Source organism: Chanos chanos, chromosome 1 (assembly GCF_902362185.1).
Source record: "Chanos chanos chromosome 1, fChaCha1.1, whole genome shotgun sequence".
Taxonomy (NCBI): Eukaryota; Metazoa; Chordata; class Actinopteri; order Gonorynchiformes; family Chanidae; genus Chanos; species Chanos chanos.
The window spans coordinates 44,487,258-44,509,375 of record NC_044495.1 but is presented as its reverse complement, the minus strand read 5'-3'; the positions used below and the strand labels follow the sequence as shown (position 1 = coordinate 44,509,375).

The 22,118-nt window shown below is 41.6% G+C and overlaps 1 protein-coding gene across 3 annotated transcripts in view; it reads left to right on the top strand.

The window, feature by feature from the left end:
• The window catches only part of gria2b (glutamate receptor, ionotropic, AMPA 2b), a 51,231-nt gene that overhangs the window by 1,078 nt on the left and 28,035 nt on the right, over positions 1-22,118 (top strand). The gene's annotated exons all lie outside the window — the stretch shown is intronic.

Sequence of the window (22,118 nt, the reverse complement as noted above, 5' to 3'; positions counted from 1 at the left end):
AAACGGATTTTACGGCTCAGTTATATATCGTTTTGTAGCATCAGTTGCAGTCAATTTTCACTCCAGGCTCATTTTGAGAACCTAAAAGTGTTAGTCTAGACCTGACGTAGTAGTCTAAAGGTGCTCAGTGACCTAGTTTTGCATCTGACACTTTGTCCCTTCCTGTATTATTTGTAACACACGCGCGCGCACACACACACACACACACACACACACACACACACACAAAACAACAACAACAACAATAACAACAACATTTTGTATAAATATATATATGACAAAGATCAGTATTGTAATGGTGACTGCTGGCTAACATTTTGTATAAATATATATATTACAAAGATCAGTATTGTAATGGTGACTGCTGGCTATCAAGCTAAGGCGACTATTTATTGTAATATTTGTTGACACTCCAAGGTGAAAACGGTGCAAGGAGGGAACTCTGGCCCTGAATTTTACATTAAATACCCTATAGATGGCACTGTGAGTGTGCTGGCCATATTGCATCACTGCCAGTTTTCATCATTACTCTTTTCTGCTTGTCAGGGCTCCATTAAAAACCAGTTGTGATGCGACTTTTCCCTTAAGCCAACCTCAGCCTGGACCTGTCAATACTTCCGCATGAACTTTGTGTTTTTGTCTCCCCCTGTCTGTCAGCGTTCTACACATGTAGGCCTGTTTCGTTTTCTTTACCATGTGCTGTTTGTTTACCTTTTGTCATGTGCTCTAGGCTCCACCCCTCACCTGTTATCACACACACCTATTCCTTGTTCCCCCATTGCCCTCTGCCTATTTAAGCCTGCCAGTTTTTCACTGTTGTTTGTCAGTGCGTCTCACTGTGCTCTGTGTTTCATACTCACCTGGTTTCCTCTAAGGTTTGTATGGTTTTTGACTTTTGCCTGGTATTTTTGACGTTGTTTTTTTCCTCTTGGATTTTGGACCACTAATGGATTCAGCAGATCTGAATTAGTTTAAGGCCACCTTGGAACAACAGGGAACAATGCTGGGCAGGCACCAGGGCCAGTTGGACTCTGTCAGCAAGTCCTTGGATGTGATGGCAGCCAGGTTAACTGACATGGCGACACAATCGCAGCATCTCCAGTTGGCTCAGGGAAGCCCAGCTCCTTCGTCGGCACCCCCCAGCCAGTCCAGCCAGCCTTATCTGCCCTTCAACCCCGTCTGCCTCCTCCCAAACCATATGCTGGAGAACCGGGAACCTGCAGGTCTTTTCTCTACCAGTGTTCCTTGGCATTTGAGCTCCAGCCCTCCACTTTTCCCATGGATCAGTCCCGGGTCGCCTATGTGATAACCCTATCAACCGGTCGGTCCAGGGAGTGGGTAACCGCTATATGGGAGGCGGGTTCCCCGGTCTGCAATACCTATGCCACCTTCACCGAGGAAATGTGGAAAGTCTTTGATTGGTCTGTGTATGGGAGAGATGTTCCGTGAGAGATGTTACATGAGAGATGTTACAGGCCTATCAGGGAAGTAGGTCTGTCTCTGACTTCACCATCGACTTCCATACCCTTGCCACCACCAGCAGCTGGAATGAGGAGGCCCAGTATGATGCCTCTCTCAACAGGCTGTCTGAGAACATCAAGGATGGGCTCTCCACCTGTGAGCTACCTTCCACCTTCCACGTTCTAGTGGATCTAGCCATTCGTATAGACAGACATCAGAGACCGCGTCCCAGAGAGCGAGAGCTCAACAGTCAGCCAAGGTTCCCCATTCAGACTCCCCTTACGACCCCTCCAGCACCTGCACCTGTCTGCACTCCGGAACCCATGCAGGTGGATCATGCCTGTCTGTACCACGCAAAGAGACAAAGAAGGAGAGACACCAACTCTTGCCTGTATTGTGGTCAACTTGGCCATTACATTGCCTGGTGTCCCGTAAAAGGCAGCGCTCACCGTGAATGGGGAATTACTGGTGAACACCACTACTCTTGGTTCTTCCCCTCCTGTCCGCACCCTTGTTCCTGCTATTCTCATCACAGACCGTTGCCATCACACTGTGTCTGTTCTCATTGACTCTGGGGCCAATGGAAACTTCATAGACACACATCTAGTCTCCCATCTGCATCTTTCCCCAACCACGTTGCAGAATCTCCTGGAGGCTAAAACTCTAACCGGAGCAAGGTTTGCCTGCATCACACACATCACTTCACTGGTGAGTATACTTATTTCTGGTAACCATCAGGAGACCATATCGTTTCATCTGCTAGATTCTCCCCAAGCCCCGATTGTTCAAGGGCATCCCTGGCTGGTTAAGCACAATCCCCACATAGACTGGGCTAATAACAATATTGAAGGTTAGAGTTCATTTTGTTACTCTCACTGTCTCCGTAATGCTCTGGTCCCATTATCAACAGGCCCTTCTAATCTGGAGGAGTCTCTGGATCTGTCTGGTGTTCCCCTTGACTATCTGGATCTCAGGACAGTGTTCAACAAGTCCTGGGCTACCTCCATGCCTCCGCATCGTCCCTATGACTGCGCCATAGACCTTCTGCCTGGCACATCGCCCCCTAGAGGTTGTCTCTTCTCTTTGTCCCCTCCTGAGACTGAAGCCATCAATAAATACATTCAGGAGTCCCTGGCTGCAGGTATCATTTCCCCCCCATTCCTCTCCGGCTGGTGCAGGGTTTTTCTTTGTGTCAAAGAAGAACAGCTCCCTGTGCCCCTGTATTGACTATTGGGGTCTCAACGACATCACAGTAAAGAACTGCTATCCTCTTCCTCTGATGTTCTCTGCCTTTGAGCTGCTGCAGGCAGCCAAGATCTTTACCAAACTCTATCTCCGCAATGCCTACTATCTAGTCTGAATAAGAGAGGGGGATGAGTGGAAAACGGCCTTCAACACCCCTTCTGGCCATTACGAATATTTGGTCATGCCTTTTGGCCTTACTAGCAGTCCTGCTGTATTCCAATGTCTTTTTAATGATGTTTTGAGAGACATGCCTAATAAGTTTGTGTTTGTCTACCTTGACAACATTTTAATTTTCTCTCTTAATTCTATTTCTGAGCATACCCAGCATGTCCGCAGAGTCCTGCAGTTCCTCCTCGAGAACCAGCTGTTTGTTAAAACAGTGAAGTGTGAATTTCACAGAGAAACAGTGTCTTTCCTGGGCTACGTCATCACAACAGGGGGCATACAAATGGCCAGCCAGAAAGTTAAGGCAGTTTCTGATTGGCCCACGCCGAACTCTTGCCGTGAACTGCAACAGTGTCTTGGCTTTCCAAATTTCTACTGGCGCTTCATCCACAATTATGGTACTGTGGTGGCTCCCCTCACCTCTTTGACTACTGTGAAGATGACATTTTCCTGGTCCGCTGCGGCTGAAGAGGCATTCGCTAAATTGAAGAGATGCTTCACTTCAGCGCCCATTTTGTGCAGGCCTGACCCTGAACACCAATTTGTCATTGAGGTAGATGCTTTTGACAGTGCAGTTCTTTCCCAGCACTCTCCTGAGGATCAGAAACTTCATCCCTGCGCCTTCTTCTCTTATAGACTCACTCCAACTGAGCGCAATTATGATATTGGGGACAGGGAGCTGCTTGGGGTCAAACTAGCACTTGAGGAGTGGAGGCACTGGCTTGAGGGGGCCAGTATACCATTTTTAGTTTGGACAGATCACAAGAATTTGGAGTATGTCCGCTCTGCTAAACGACTCAACTCCAGACAGGCTTGCTGGTCTCTGTTTTTCTCTCGTTTCAACTTCACTCTGTTTTACTGTCCAGGTTCAAAGAATGGCAAACCAGATGCCCTATCCCATCAGTTCTCTGTTTCAGATTCTGCTTCAGTACCGGGCACCATCCTGCCTGCACGGTGTCTGCTGGCTGCCGCAGGATGGGACATTGACTCAATCACCCACACAGCTCAGTCTGATGAGTCAGGTCCCAGTGCCTGCCCTTCTAACCTCATGTTTGTACCCCAGTCTGTGTGTTCCCAGGTCCTTCAGTGGGGTCATTCCTCTAATACCCCTTTTCCACTTCCGCGGTGCTGGTGCCGGTGCCTGATCGAGCACCGGGGCTGCGCTTTTCCACTGACAAAATACTGGTGCCGGAGCCGAAAAGCTGGCACCGGCACGGCACCACAGAATTGCTGGTCCCAAAAGTTGGAACCGCTGACGTCAGAGGCTATGCAAATAAAAACCACGCGAGAACCAATCAGTTCAGTGTTTGATGTGTTTGGTACGTGACGTTCTCTAGAGAGGCAGGAGTAACAAAAAAGTCTGACCAAGATAGTGGTAAGCTAAAACCTATATGTAGCATGAAAATATGTATATGACTAAAAGATGTATAGGCAACAATTTGTGTCTACATCAACACGGGCTGTTGTTTACATGTTACACGAACGTAGTCGGACCCAGAGCGATAGAAAAAACTCTCTCTCTCTCTGCTCTGGCTGGTGCAAAGAGACCACTGCAGACCTTCATTTAAACACTCGTTTTAACTTTTGAGCTAGGTGACAGACTGACTGAATTTTGCTCCCAGAGAAAAAAGTTTTAGGGAAAAATTCGTGAGGTGTTTTGCTATGTGGAAACCTAGAGTAAAAGTAAATATATAAAAAGCAGGCAGATGCGTTCTGTCCGACATTATTTTTTCCCCACGGAAATTATCCAAAACTTTCGCTACGTAGCATTCGGTACCCAAACCTGTGGAAATGCGGGCTGGTTCTCAAAAGGCACCAAGGCAGCACTGGCTCCGCACCGGCACCGGCACAGGCACCAGCACCAGCACCTTCCTAGTGGAAAAGAGCTATAAGCTGTCCTGTCATCCTGGCGCTAGACGTATGACAGCATTCATCAAACAACGGTTCTTGTGGCCCTCCATGGATGATGACGTCCGCAGCTTTGTATTGGCCTGTTTCAACCCCTACTTATTCCCAGAAGACCCTGGTCCCACATAGCACTGGACTTTGTCACGGGTTTGCCCTCCTCTCATGGTAACACCACCATTCTCACTGTTGTTGACTGCTTTTCTAAGTCCGTTCACTTGCTCCCATTACCTAAGTTACTAACTGCTAAAGAAACAGCTGAATTCACCATGTCATCAGGCTACATGGTTTTCCTGTGGATATAGTCTCTGACAGGGGCCCTCAATTCATTTCTAATTTTTGGCATGCATTCTGCAGACTTCTGGATGCCACGGTCGTCTTTCCTCAGGTTTTCACCCACAGTCCAATGGTCAGTCAGAACAGGCCAACCAACAAATGGAGATGGTGCTGCCCTGTCTGGCTTCCCAGGACCCCTCCTTCTGTTGCCTCAGCTACCAGCCTCCTCTGTTCCCAGCCCAGGAAGTACGTCGTCTGCTTAATGTGTGCCATGGGGGTCATGGTCTCCAGTACCTGGTGGACTGGGAGGGCTACGGTCCTGAGGAGAGGTGCTGGGTTCCTGCCCGAGACATTCTGGATCCCTCCCTCATCGAGGACTTTCACTGTCAACATCCTGTGCCACCTATAGCTGACACCAGGAGGCATCCTTGGAGATGGGGATGCTGTTAGTACTTCTGCATGAACTTTGTGTTTTTGTCTCCCCCTGTCTGTCAGTGTTTTACTCTCTGCTTGCCCGTACCCTGTTTTTGACTTTTGCCTGTCACTGGATCTGGTCTCTGTCTGCTGTTCGGATTGTCTGCCCGTCACTGTTTGCTCCCCTGGTTACAAACTCTGCCTGTGTTTTGGATTTTGACTTCAGCCTCCCGTTTTTGACTGTCTTGCTAATAAATCACTCCTTGCTGAGAGACCTGTCTGGATCTACTTTTGAGTCCCTGCCTGTGTCCTGACAAAACCAGTCTTTTTTATTAGGCCCCCTCAGTTATTCCAAGTTCAAGGTTATAGCCTACATCTATACAGACACTGTTAGAGATAAAATAGCATTGTCCTTCCACAGGCTGCTTGTGAAAGCACGTGGTGAATGGAACATATGTGGCAATACATTCTGTTAAAACCACATCATAACTAAATAAAATAGAAATAATTAGATGAAAAAGAGAGGCTGCATTGTTTGTAGATTTTAACACCTTGCAGCCCCCATGAAACAACAGATTCAGAATCCCATTTCAAATAAGGGCTTTGTCTCTTTCTCTGTTGTAAAAGCAGTGCATGACACAATGCACTTTTAATTTTTTTTAAAGACCAGTCTGAGTGATAAATCTGAATGACAAATGAACTGAAAAACGACAAAATAATGATGATACAGCACATGAGAGCCTGTAACCAAGATGTTCACTCTTTCGTATTCCAGATTTTATGCAAGGTATTGAATGATACTCCACATTTTCTCAACTCCTGGTGGAAGCTACGGCCTCAGTTCCCACCACTTCACTACTATCTATGCTTAAGTGATGTCTTTGTTGAGTATGCAGATATGTGGTGCTTGAAGTGGAACAGTGGGGAATGCAATTCCACTGCAGTATTCCCATGCTTGGACATACAATGGCACAAAGACTGATGCTAAGCCATGTTTCCTTTGGAGAATCATTCTCCATGTGACTAACTGATCTAATCATTACCCTGTGCTGGGTGGAAAAAATGCAGGAAAAAAGGCAAAATGGAATACAGTTGACTGAAGCTGCTGGCAGCTCCAACTGCATCTCATCTCTGCCCAAAATGTCTAACTAGTATGCCCATGACACCTTAGAAGGAGTGTGTTTAAAGCATGATATAAAAAGAAAACAAAATCTTCATAGTTTGAGAAATAAGAATCCTTGCATGTCATGGCAAACCCTTTGGTTGGATGTTTCATGGAAATAAATATGTAGTGTTTATACTTGAAAACTTTTAGATGTGTAACAAAATTGCACATTCATGAATCCAAGCTGCTTAGCTGGCTAATTTGTGGACATTTCTGAAACAGACTGTTCGGTAAACATATGTTTTCAAAGATGGATCTTTGAAACTATACCATCAGCCGACGATTTACCATCAGACTATTCACAAGTAAAACAATAAAATAATCCTGATCCCTTCCTTCTCTGTTTACAGATATGCCTTTGTAAAATAAATAACATAACAACAAAATACATCTCAGTTACCATGTACATAATCAAATTCTCCAAAAAAGTAATATTCAGCAGAGAGGGGATTCAATATTATTTTAGATATGGGTTCCAGTCATAGTTCCACAATTCTGAATTAAATCTTAATGGCATAAGGAATTTTGTAGTTTACAAAAGACAGCAAATCACAAGCCCTGACTTTAAGGTTTCAAATACTCATCATGGTTTACTTGTTACACTATTTCTATAAAATAATGTGTGGTGTATACTCCTTTGTGGCAAGCCGTGGCAGTTCAGTTGCAAATGTTGAAAAAAAGAAAAAAGTTCTGTGAACATGCAGAAAAAAGGTTGTGACGGGCTGATGATTCTGTGGGATAACTTTGACTTATTAGATATATTTGATTTCAAATATATGGGGCACATGCTGACACCACCACCTGACATGTAACCCCTGTGATGCTGTGGTAACTGAACCAAATTGTTTTTACCCATATATCAGTGAATGTGTTTATCTCTGCAATTATGCAGCTCAGTAATATATTGCCTTAGTAATAACACTGGGCCTCATTCACCAATATCTTCCTAAGTGTTTAACCTAAGAAAATGTCTACATCAGATCATGACATGTTCTTCAACCGCAGAATTGTTTGCATCTTTGTTCTTATAATGATGAATCCCATTGTCCTCCTAAATTGAAAGCGTGTGCCAGTTGTTCCTAATTAACCCCGGTAAACGCCTCACCAATCCCCATTAAAGGGCATGAGACTTCAGGGCCATGTGCACACACAGAAATCTATGGAAGCCTGTTTCCGGCCATATTAAAAAAAGGTTAAAAAGTTTGCTCAATTGCTACTTTATTTCTTGGAATTCCAACTTTATTTCGTGGAATTTCAGCATTATTTCACAGAATTCTGACTTTATTTCTCATGATTCTGAATTTTTCCTTGCAATTCTGACTTTTTTTTCTCACAGAATTCCAACTTTTTGCCACCTCGCAATTCTGACTTTTTTTCCTCGCAATTCTGACTTTTTTCTCTCACAGAATTCCAACTTTTTTTCTCGCAATTCTGACTTTTTTCTCTCACAGAATTCCAACTTTTTTTCTCGCAATTCTGACTTTATTTTTCGTAATTCTGAGTTGTTTTCTAACAATCAACAAGTAGTTTGAGCCATCACTTCTGCTCCCGTTTTAATAGTTCAATGCTATGCAGTTACAGTAGCAGACAGGAGTGAAGGCTACAATGGCTGCGTCTGCTCTGTCCAGGTATTTTAATATTTATCCATATGTAAAACTGAACTGCAATGGAAGAGCTCAAGGGACTAAATGTATTGAAGAAAAAAGCTTGCATGGCAAGAAAAACAACAATTGTACAACTGAGTTGATGCCATGTTACTTGCTAAATTCCTAAAGGTATTTGACAAAAATGTATTATGTGTGATACCTCCAATATCAGGGGGATCACAAGTATGTCAAATATAGAGGAGCAGCAATATCAACAATTTTTAGGCTGGCTAAACCTTCCACATTTGAACCCTGCTCAGTGCCAGTTGCTTTATTCACCCTACTCTTTTGCTTGAAAATTTGTTGGCTGTCTTGATCACATGTACAAGGGAAAGATCTGGTTGATTTGGCATGCCTTCAAATGTAGACTCCTCATTCAGACTTTCAGTTATGCTACTGAACTCCACAGGGATCAAAACACAACTTTACCACCTCTGCTTTTAAAGAGGTGTAAAGATACATATATGTTCATTCAGGTTTTCATCCAGTAGCCCTCATTTCCACCGATGCCTTGGTGAGATGTTGCAAACAGATCTCCATAATAATCCACCATATTTGACCACTGTTGAAAATGATTGCTTTTGATGCATACAGTGTAAAACCCATGTGCTTCTCTCGCTGGACACAGAAAAAGCTTTTGGTCAAAAAGAATGGCAGTATCTGCAGTCCTATAAATGAGTCTTGTTTAATCACTGTATGGATTCTGTCCACAATCTACACCATTTTACTTAGACGGGGTTCTCATCAAGGATGCCAACTCTCCCTTTTACTTTCTCCCTTTTACTTTTAGAGTCCTTAGTACAGGCTATACTACAGGATATGTCTTTTTTTTTCTTGAAATTCTTACAGTGGATTAGAGCATTACTTTTTACTTCTTTCCGATAATGTCCTGTCAAATCAGCCCTAAAAAGTCAGTATCTATTAGTATCTGTGTGAAGATGTTTATTTATATTTAACCGGTGTTCTTACCAGCATGGATATATGGATATATCATAGTTGCTGTATCAGCTGGTTAAAGTCTATCACAGTTCCACTAAGGGAGCCAGATAAGACCCTCTAAACCAAATCACACAGTAAAGTTATGCAACTGTTCCAAAAAGGCAAAACAAGATTTGCAGGCCTCCATTGGATATAACAAAATGAATACATTTGCTGTCTCAGTGTCATATTAGTTTGCCATATCTATCTTCAATCAGTTCTCTACGTCACTCTCCTATTGCAGTAAAAGGTAGTATAACATAGAAAATGGTACATGTGCTTTCACACTGACAGTTTACTAGCCACAGTTAACCCTCTATTTAATATTAGTGAAACATTAAATTGAGATGCAGGGTGATGTATCTAGCTATGGCAGAGATACATCTAAAAGTCATGTATACTTGATAGTAAACAGAATGATAAGTTAGATATCTCTGTAAGCGACACGTGCAGTACCTTTCTCAAAGTTTATGCAATAAGAGCCTACTTGTTAAGATAACCCAAGAGCAAACTTGAGCTTAGACATGTAAGTAATCACAACACAAAAAGGAAAATTAACCACTATAGTTCACTCAGTCATATTCTGTTAAAATCAGAACATCTCAGTTGCACAGGGTGAGTACTAGAGGGTGATCCCTTGTTCTAATGCTGACCATCCCTTGATAATGAGCTTTCCTGCACTATGTCTGTGGATACATTTGCTTCTAAATTTTCCTTGTCCGATTTGGATGAGATGTCTTTTGTGCACCCAACTCCCTTTCCCACCCTTTCCTCAATTTGATATTTTTCTGCTCTCTGCAGCAAGCGTAGGTCAAGAAGACATTGCTTTATTCCCTCCACTGCTCCAAATTCAGACCCTGCCAGAGAGGTCATGTGTTATTCAGCTATCGTTACACCTAGCTCTATCCAGCTCACAAACTTATTACTGTTCCTTTGTTTTTTGCTGCCAAGCTACGATGACCAGTGAAACTTTGAGAACTTCCTTGCCATTTTTAATGATCTTTTGCTTGCCTCAGGTAGGCGTTGCAAGAATATGGTGTCTCCTTCTCCTGTGCTGACAGGAAACACTCACTCCTACCCCTTTAGAGAGCAATCATGCAGTGTTTGGTCAGGGCGTCCTGCTTCCCAGCAGGAAAGGAACAGCTTGAATTTCACAACTGACACCAGGAGCGTTGCATGACCTCAGCACGCTGCATCTCAACACAATGAAAACAGCTAGTGCTTCTGTGGGCATCAAAGCTCTTCTCACCAAATCAAGAAGATGCAGCACTGAGTTGAAGTAGCCTCTCTGCACTTTTACCCTCTCACTTGGTCTTCTCCATTTTCCCTCAAGTTTCCCAAACTACTAAGGTCAGATTTCTTGCTGTTGGCTCACCTGTGAGGCTGTCATCATTAAGTCTATTTTCTACACCCTCTAACACCTGTCCATGACACCTTCCTTCCTCTTTCAGTATTCTACAATATAAAGGCTTTGCATTCTCATCTGCTGCTCGCTTGTGTTCCCTTCTTTCTCACCTCACCCTCAAATATCAACACAGAATATCACTTGCCAAAATCTACAACCTGCAATTATAGATTTTTAACGTCACAAACAGCTCACCTTGGGTTTCATCACTAGACTGTTTCAAATTTCCCTGTTCCACACATTTCACTGAAGCCCCACTGGATCCACAGCATACAAAAATTCTGGCAAGTAAAGTTTGATGATTGCAGTCGTGGACAGTCATCACATCCCCCTTCAAAGTCATGGCCCTCTTTTCCTTTATAGAAGAAGTCTCATTTTTTTCTTAAGGCCTCTGTTCCCTTTCGTACTTGAATCTTGCCATGAGAATACTTACACAGTGTCACTCCATTCCTTTCTAATGGATCAAGGGTCATTGGACTAGCACTGCTATGATGACGTATGCTTCTGGCTTTCCTTTCATCACCAATGGAGCAACTTGTCCTTCTTTCCTCAAGTCTTCCTCTCCCTGCTCAAAGACCAGCAGATGTTCAATGAAACATTATTCACCCTCTGTAAGGTTTAGGTGTATTTTATGAGTGCCACTGGTTTGCTGGGACAGGGGCGGTAGAATCATGATCACTTCTCTCAGAATTCACTTTCTCCATCATATCCAAATTATTTCCAATCGTTGTAGCAGTGCTTGGGGGGCTGGACTCAGTCCATTCTAATCCATTCTTACAACACAACAACAGCCTAAGCCATTAAAAAACTCATTTTTTGTTGACCTTTCATGCTAGTGTTTAGACGTGTAACGACCTCGCCTCCTCCCTCGCCAGTCTCAGCCATTCCGCGCTCAGCATCGCCGGTCTACTAATCACCGGCCTGATCACTCATCCCGCACACCTGCCCTCACTTTAGTTTCCCATTACACATCTCCCTATTTAAACCCCTCCGTCGGATCAGTCAGTGCGAAGTCTACACCTTCCTGTGTCTACTGAGCCGTTCTTCATTTGTATGTCTCAGAATAGTTCTGTGTTACCAAGCTTTGTAGTTACCTGTGTGCACTCCCCTCTGGTCTCCTGGTACACCTGTTTGTGTAAAGCCTCTTTTGTTTATTTGATTCATTAAAACCTCAGTTTTTGCCTGCACTTGTGTCCTCCGCCTCGATGCTTCCTGACAAGACGTCTCTCTGGGATTTCATCCTGCAACAACATCATCATTAAACCTAACCACATTTCTGACTATAAAAATGTAATTGCTGGTTTCCTTTTTCATTTTTCTCTGCTGATATTCAAGACCTTGGCACCAGACTCTGACAAGGACTGACTCCAGCTGCACCATATTCATGACTGATATTCCTTCAGTTCTGTGCTACCCTATTCTCTCCAACTCATCTCTTTTCATATCAGAATCTACAGCCATATGGACAATTCTTTGAAGACTCTCAAAACTATCAGTATCACCTACAATGTCCCTTTGCCTTTTACTCTCTTTGTAATACTTTCCTTCATTATGTATGCAAATCACACTCTCTGTGAATGTAACCAACAATTATCAAGGTTTATCTGAGTGGCATGCAGTTATTCCGGAAATTCTCTGGAATTCTCAAATTAAACTCTTGAATCAAAGTATCCACACATTGCAGCCACCAAATCCAAACACCTCACAACCCAATACATTTAACATTTTAGTATCATGAGTTATGACACTGAGTCCTATTTCCCCACATTAATACTAGATACAATGTACATTCAGGCCTCAGGAGTTGCATTCCTCTAAATCACAGAATTCACACCTCTGAGCACCCGCTTCAGTCCCACCATTCATCCGTGTTGTTCAGATTTACAGATTTTTTGGACACCATTCTCTACTTTGACAGTGAAAGAGATTGCACATACGAAGGTCACCCAGTTTTCATATTCAGTATTCCTTCACTGGTCCTTCTTTACAAATCTTTAGCCTTGAACCTATCATACCACTTCATCGAAATAACATCACTCTATTAGCAACTCTCCGTCACAGAAACCAGTTCCCAACTTTTAGGCATTGGTTTCAAAACTACCTCAAAGCTATTCTCACAAAAGCAGCATTTTAAGCTCTCAGTTCTTCACTCTTATTCCAAAATAGAGGAACCATTTGAGTAGCATAGAATAGTCTGCCAGGATTTACCATGAGTAGCATAGAATAGTCTGCTAGGATTTACCATGACCGTTTTAGGATATTGGTCCTCAGAGGTTTACAACCAAAATAGAGGAACCACTTGAGTAGCATAGAATAGTCTGCCAGGATTTAACATGAGTAGCATAGAATAGTCTGCTAGGATTTACCATGACAGTTTTAGGATGTTGGTCTTCAGAAGCTTACAACCATACATCTAACTTCTAACTTAATAAAACAAGTATGTTTTCCGATGATCACAATCAGGATTTTTTGGGGGTGGAGTTCAGGCTGACCAATGGCCGGTTCCCCCCAGCTTGGATTCCAAGCCAAATATTACCAATATGGTCTACAAGCGACATATAAGAAAATGCTCCCACCATACCACCATAATCACTTTCCATATTGCTTAGCCTACCTGTATCACTGACTGAATGAAAGGAACAGAGATAACAATCCAGAAGTCAACCTAAACAGTGTGGTTGTGGAGAACAATGTGGTTATGACTTTGTTTTACAAGGCTACGCATTTCCGACCTTTGCCTAACTTACTGCAGAGAACATGGATTGCTAATTACCCCAGCTCTTTGATTAATTGGGAACAGGTAAGGAAGATGTAGTATAATTTACTTAAATGTCAGCTCATTTGGGCTGAATGGCTTTGTTGTCTGGCAGGCGGTTTGTCCAGATCATGGTCAAACGCAGTCCAAACAAAGAATTTTGTCCTGAGAATTCTTTTCTTTTTTTTTTTTTTTTTTTCATTTTATGGTATATTGATTTTATGGTATATGGCATTGCAAATTTGAAGCACTAGCATTTGGACATGTAGAGAGTAAAACATACATATACGTGCAGGGCAAGAGACAGTTCTTTGATCTGTGGAGGCAGGTAGATATGGATGGCAATGTGCAATCAGGTGTCAGGACTGACAGTACGTCAATTAGGGGAGTGGTAAGGAGCAGCTGGTCCTCAGGAAAATCCACCCTACAGAGAAGAGAAAGAACAGAGGAAAGCCTCAGTGATTGAGTAAGGCAAGTGTATGAGTTGCATACACTTCAACTAGTTTGAAAAATGTCTTATTTAAACATTTCTAAAAGGAAGCTGCAGTTTTACAGTCCCAGATCAAATACAAGAAAGTTCCTACCACATCATTATTGTAGAAACAACAGCTAGGGCTCAGTGCTGAACCCATTCCGAATGTCTTCTATGGGCTTATGTATGCTCTGTGAATAAGCGTGAAATTGATAATGGGCCAAATTTTTTTGAGGTGAGATCCAGGTTAGCCCAGATTTTTCTATATCCTAACCAGTGTTATCATCCCATAGCTCATATTCCATATCCCAACCAGTGTAATGTGTTAAAGAAGACACTGAAAGAGAGTTGTATGTAGATGTGATGTACCCTCGTTTACTGCCAGTAATGTCAACCCATTTAGACATGGGGTGGTTTGATAATGGAGTGTTCCACAACACCCTGTGTGTTCTCATTGCAAAATCAGTCTCAAGTACAAGAAGTTTGATGTGCCTAAAAGGGAGTATGTATTCCTCAAATCGTTAAAGGATTGTAGACTCCTCTTATCAAAGATATCATTTAGGATTATAACTCTGTTATCAGCCCAAGCTGCATAGCTATGTATACAAAGGGTTGTCTCCCAGTTAACAAGTGAGAGTTATGCCAAACTGGAGAATATCTGAAAGCAAAAGTAAAATGTAAAATGTTCTTTTTCACCACGGAGATTCTACCCTTAAAAATGCTCCATGATTTTAGGAATTATAGGAATACGGTATTGACCAGAATCATTGCAGTTAATTTAGCTATTGGGAGTGGGAGTCAGAGGTAGTAAAACAGGCTGCCCACTTAATCTTGTATCCAGACATTCTTTACCTATTTGAATACATCAAATAGGTTAAGGATGTGTGGGATGGAGATAGCAGTATTAGATGGGTATAAAAGAATATTGTTGACATACAGTGACATTTGATGTACCATATCATATACTACTGTAGGAGCTATGACATGATTCTGTCTGATGGCTTGTGCAAGAGGTTCAAGGCATATAGTAGATAAAACTACCTAGATTCCTATTCCATACAGTTCTGAGACTGCATGGAATAGGAATCTAGGATTATTCTTATTATTTCCTGTTAGACTGGAGAGAGATGACAGGCTAGCTGTAAAAAAGAGCTTGACGACAATTCAAATGGCCTTTTTTCCAGGTGATATAAAATATCTCCAATTTAGTCATTCGTCACCTTTGTTCCAGCTTTCCTGAAGCTTGAGAGTAGAGTGTGGTCGAGTTGAGTATGGTCAGTATAACAAGACACACACTTCTTCTCCCTATGTCTTTTCTCCTAAGCAGTGTAGCCATATGCAGAGTATCAGGTGAAGCAGCATTTAAGCCTCCAGTTCTCTACTGAACAGCAGCAACATCAGAGTGAGAATAAATCAGGGAGCTTATCTGGGAGGTCTGTAACCAGGGAAGAAGTACGTGTGTGACCAATACAATATTCAGAAATGGATCAGAAAGATAACTGGAATTTGAGGAAAATAGCATATAATAACAGAGTACTCTGTGAGTAATAAGTAATCTGTGGGATATCTATGAAACAGTTATGAGACAGCGGTGAGAAGGATTTCTCTAAGTCAGCAACACTACGAATAAGTTCTCTGGGTTAAACCTGCAGCCAGGCTTGGGAGCAATGCGAAAGCATTCATTGAAATCAGCAACAGCACAGTCTGGGGATTTGCTAATCGCAGCAGCCAAAGACAATGGATCCATTTAGACCAATAAATCACACATTAAGATTGAGTGCTGCTAGTCTTATTTGAAGTTTGGATTTTGCTAATGCTTATTAAGTTATCAAAACAAATGCTACTGTAGGTGCAATTGCAGTCCTAACACAGGGACACCAAAAGATATAGGTGTGATAGGATTAATAAATCAGTCTCATAAAATTTATTAACCATTAATTTGGGTGTTCAATATTTTATTAATTAAACAACCAAGATCGATGGGATAAGCTAGCTGTAACACTGTGCTACAGTCTTAGAGAGTATTGCAGTACTAATGTATTACAATTACACTACTAAATCCATAACACTCATGAACAACCAGGTTGGTGAAGGTAATTGGGAGTGCTTTGATGGCAGAGGTTGGCATTCAATGAATACTGTGGCAGAAACAGACAGGACAACAGTTTATTTCAATGATACTATTTATTAACACAATCACTACTACTTGGCAAACTAATACTGATATGGTACAATCAATAATCAGCAGCAAATAGAATGATCAAAGGGTACATGGTAACAAAATAGTGATGAGTCTATGTACAGGTATTCAGTGTAGGACTGAATGAGTGTTAGACCAGAGATGAGTGAGTGTGTGTGTGTGTGTGTGTGTGTGTGTGTGTGTGTGAGAGAGAGAGAGCGCATGCGTGTATGTGGGCGTGTGCCCAGCTGCGCACTGAAGAGAGAGGGAGGAGTTTTTTGGAGAGAAGCTGTGCGCATGTGCACAGGAGAGAGGAGGAGGAGCGAGGGAGAGAAACTGCGCGCAGGCGCACAGCTAGGAACAGGCGTGGTGGACGAGTGTCGTGTGTGAGTGTTCTTGCTCCGCCCCAACGAAGAGGGGGGATGGGTAGCAAGAGTGCGTGCATGGGAGAGGGACAAAGGATCAAGATTTAGTCTTGACTAGGCCCTAAACTCAAACCACAGTTCAACCCTAAACTACGCCCGAAATCCCAATGTTGGAGGTGTGCAATCAGAAAAAGGGAGTTAGAGAGAGAGAGAACGTATGCCAGATCTATCCTTCCTTAGTTGTGACCAAAAGAAAATAGCAAACGGCTAAAAAACCGCATCGCACATGAAATACAGTGTGTACATTTAAATCATAAAAGAATTCAAATAACAACACTTCCTTCACGTTAACTGCATGTAATCTTAATACTAAAGTATGCCCAGATGCCAGTCTTACTTTGAACAGCTTATTGCGTGGCGACCGAAGGTGCGTCTTTGGTAGTCAGATGAGCAGTGCGATTCGCAGGTCCAGGGAGAAGTTCCTTTCCTTTCACTTGAAGATCTTCGGGGCTCGATGGCTCGTACGATGATCTTGAAGGGTTCTTGGTTTAGTTAATCGACGTTTAAAGAAATAAAAAGGGATCCGGTCGCCTTTTCTTCCGTCGAATACTGTGCGTTACAGTGTAACTAGCCGGTAGAAGTTAAAGTTGCAACTGCGCGAGAGAAAGTAAATTAAACTTTGGTTGTACAAATGTCTCGCTTCTTTGTTACGCTGTCCTTTTCTTCGGCAGAGAAAAGAGACACCCACTGCTAGCGAGCTGCTGCTAGAGCGAGCCGCTGCTAGGGAGTTGCAGAATTGCAGCTGGAAAGAAAAGGAAAAAGAGGGCTAGAGTTTGGAATTTTCCGCTGTTTTATGGCGAAAATTGCGTCATCACTGTATCTGGTCCATTGCTGTAACCAGTACCGTTACAGTGAAACCTGAGAAGATGGGTACAGATTACCCATGCGGTCAAGCAGGGAATTATGGGTAATATGTTCTACGGCCTGACGACCCCTACACTACACAGCTGCAAGTTATTATGATTGATGCAATGGTAAGGAGACACTGGCTCAATAATGTGAGACCATTGAACATGACAGCATATACTTCCTAAAACAAATTACAATAAAACCTAAATAAAAGTAAATATAAAAGTAACATATTGATACTAAAGTTGTGCTTCAGATTATTCTGTTGCCAATTGCATGCTGTCACAAAGCAAATGCCACATAGTGAGAATGAAACTCAGTCAGACCACAAACATGCCAATACCACAAATCAATGGTTACATAAATGCCCCATCTTTCAGTGGATCAATTTTCCTTTGCAAAATTTAATTAAAGAGATACACTAATATTATGAAAATCAAATTCTACATCAGTTGGACTAACAGCTCATGAAAAGGTTTTTTAAGGTTTTCAAAGAAATCTGACTGGTTTAAGATGACATAACACTGAGGGGTTACAGTGCTCCATGAGTTCCTTTGTTCCAGTCCAATATACAACATGTATACAGCACAATGTTTCCCACTTGGTGTTCTCAGGGTCCTCATTGTTCTTAATGCATTGGTGGTACCTGTATTGTCTGGCTAGTCCTAGGACACACTGGCTGCCATAACTTTGATTTTAAACATTGTTTCTCACCCCTGATTCAGTAGGAGGATTTGGAAATGTTATTATGCCTTTTCTGCTATAGGCCTGTTAATAAATAGTAACTTTTTTCATTTTCAAACACATTGTCCTGATCTTAAATTATCCTACAAATTACCAGAAATTATCCATTCTTTTTTTTCCTCAGTTCACAAATTTACATGTGTAGAGCCAGAACCTGTCCTAACAGTCTAAAGAGAGTGAACTGTCAGTTCAGTATGGCTGTGAGAGGGGGAGAAGGCAATGCACAGATAGATAGTTGGGTAGAGATGGATTGTGGGAGGGTGTGGGTATAGGGTATGTATCTCTAGCTCTTTGTATCTAAAAAATGATGGTAGCAGGGTGAAGGTTCTCTCAGCTCTCACAACAGCACTTCAGCATCTATCCACCATTATCCATCAGCCTACTGAGAACAAAGACTCACAATTAAACCAGCTCACCTTCTGATTAAAAATCACGTGATTACAAATAGCGACTATGAAACCGTTGCATGTCCAACTTGCACTGGCAAATTTTTACTTTTTTCCATGAAAGGTTATTGATTTCATTCAAATATTTTGGTTATACTGCTTCTGCTAATCGCCTTTGGAATATAACTGCAGGCTATTTCATCTTTTACAGAACTGAATGTATGAAATTGGTGAATTAATAGGCCTACATAATCATATAATGGCAGCAACAAACTTTACAACACAGTCATTTTCCCAGCACTTAGATAAGCCTAACTGTGGTGTAAATTCAGGTAACATTAGCAAGGATTTGCATAATAACATTAGCTGCATGAGGTTTGAAATCGTGCTTTCACTAAACTCCACTGCTGTAATGTAGCTATAAATGAGGAGTATAAGTCAATGCAGCACAAGCTGTGGGCTAACAGTGGGCTTTCTAATCCTCTGTGCTAAATGTCATTGCAGCTGAAATTATATAGTTCAGGGCTATTCAATTACAAATTTAAATAGGCCAGATTTCAAAACCAGGCTTTATTCATGGGCCAGAAATCGTTGACAGCCTATTTAAATACGTTGTCTATTTACAAACTCTGAGCTTGTTTACAGACAGGTACTAACTTTGTATGACTAGCCAGATGTCATCACCTGAATAGGCCTGATCAAGAGATCATCAACTGTTGCCAAAGCATTTTAGGTCACTTTGTTACATCGTGATACATTGTGATACAGTGCGTGGGTACAGTTAGTTTCTCTGTGTATGCTCTGTTTAACAAGTTGGTTAGAGAAGACACCCATTTACAGGAGAATGGAGACACTGAACTTGTGACTTGAAAATTGATTGATTTCAGCCTGAGAGGGCCTGAGCTTTTGGCTCCATTTTTTTCCCATGGCTTCTATGTTCCTTTTCCTTGAGAGAGAGTGATGTACAAAGGTGTACTGTTTTGATGGACATTGTTGTAGGATTTTCTCTGTTTCTGTCACTGTCATACCAAACTCAACTGATGCTGTCCTAATTTAGCTACCTGGAGGAATTAATTTAATTTTTACTTTCTGTTGATTGCAAGTGCAAAATTTTTCATCATTTTTCAATTTTCATGGACTGTTTAAGGCATGGAGTGAATCATCTCAGGTGCTGATTGACGATCAATAAAGCTTGCATGGACTCTGCTTGTGTGGCATGTTAGAACAGTCAGGCACAGCCATGCAGGCTGCTCACCCTGTGATTCCATCCCTTGCAATTAAAGCAGACAGCTGCTTTCCTGCTGGACAACCCAGTGGGAAACTCAGGTGGGTGTTCACTTTGATCCAGCTGTTGTAAAAGAAGGGATTTGGTGCTAAATTGCTGAGTGATGGTGGAGGGGAAAATAGAACAAAGAGAGAGAGGGTTAAATTGGAAGAGAAAAAGACCTTGTGTACAAAAGATGATGGTGCTGGGAGTAAGAGAGTAGGATGCTTGGAGAACAGTGATTCAGTGACCCCCGCCCCCCATCTATTAATAGGCACATTTTCACACTGCTGAACACAGGCCTGCATAAATTATCTGCCAGTTTAAACCTCACAGTTTTTGTTAAGAACCTAAAAACAGTTTTTGTAAAGAATGTGTTAATTTGTTGAATATTTATTTATTTAGATTGTTCAAACCTGAACAGACGTTTCCTCTTAGCTTGCTAACCTGACATCTTTGTTTGGTATATTTCTTCTCCTTCAATGTTGACCCAAGTGGTTAACTGATCTAATGTGTTATTCCTCTAAGTAGTCAGACAACTGTACTGATTAATCAAATAGACTCAATGAGAAAAACTGATGTATTGCTCCTGTGGCAAAGACCTTTAGACAAAGTCAAAACAGAACATGCAGAATTAAAATAGAACATACAGAATCAAAATAGAGCACGCAGAATTAAAATAGAACACGTAGAATCAAAAAAGAACACACACAATCTTTAAAGCAGTTTTTTTTTTGTTTTTTTGCTTTCTATAGTTCAGTTCATGTAAGCTGTAAAGTGTTATCATTTAAACTCTGATTTGAAGAACTAAGCATAAAAAAGGGAAGTTATTTTTCCCCAGAAATGTAAAGAATAGAATAGGTCTCTATAGGCTGTTTCATTCTGTAATTTGACACAGATTAATCTCTCTTTGTATCAAACTGAACTGATGAATTTAATATCAGTGGCCCATAGACATGCTTATGTTACTGTGACTTTGTGTTGAGGGGAAATTAATCCTCTTAAACACCAATGAAATGAATAATCATTCTAGTTTCGAAAATGCAGTTGATTAAACAACAAAGGATAAATAAAGATATAGAAAAACGGCAGTGACATTCAAACAATTCAAAGATCTTCAAACTAATCTGTCAGAGAAGGCATGCCAGTATAAATGCGATTGTAAATGACATTGTAACTCCCATCATGGATGTCATTATAACTACCGTTATAACTGCCATTATAACTGTCATCATAAATGCCACTATAAATGTCATCATGAGTGCCTTTATAACTGCCATTATGACTGTCATCATAACCACCATTATAACTGCAATTATAAATGCAATTATAACTGCCATTATACATGTCATTATAACTGCCATTGTAAATACCATTATAACTGCCAATTGTAACTGCCATCACAGATGTCATTATAACTACCATTATAAAGGCCATTATAACTGCCATCATGAATGCTATTATACCTGCCTTTATAAATGCCATTATCACTGCCATTATGAATGCCATTACACCTGACTTTCTAACTGCCATTATACCTGCCATTATAACCACCATTATAAATGCCATTATGAATGCTATTGTTCCTGCCTTTATAAATGCCATTATAACTGCCATTATGAGTGCCATTATACCTGACTTTATAACTGCCATTATACCTGCCTTTATAACTGCCATTATAAATGCCATTGTAACCACCATTATAACTGTCATACAACCTCCATTATAACTGCAATTATAAATGCCATTATAACTGGGAGTCTCTATGCCGAGGGACCTGTTTTAGCTCTTCTGTAAGGCAGACTTTCTGGCAAATTCCGGGTCTGTTCATGCCAGAGACATATTCTTCAGAGACTTGAAGCTTCTCTATTTGTAGGCTATGACATAACAGAGAGACAGAGAGAGAGAGATAAGGAGAGGGAGAGGGAGTTGGAACAGAAACTGCCTTAATAGACAAACAGTAGCAGTATAAGTTGTTCCATCATTACTGTGAAGACTTTCTTGTCCTATAAATATAGTCTCTTCACCCAGAACCAGTGATTCATCTGTTTATTTGCTAAGCTCACACACTTTCTGGATTGAGGCCTGTCACCTCAGAACAGACTGATGTATGTGGGCAGGACTGTGAAATTTGCTGGATATGTCCACCAAACCTATATCCGGGACCCACAGTTGTCATGGAGACCAATGTGCAGTTCCTTAAAGGGCAGTGAGACTGTGCCCCCATGACTATATCTTCAGTGTTGTCAAATGGGATGTAGTAGGATGTTTTTAAAATGTCAGCAGAGTAGACACATACTTTATTTTTAGCACCCTGACTGGACACTTACCTGTTTTTTTGAAAGACTTTGGACACTGCGAGCCTCATAGGTTTTTATTTATTT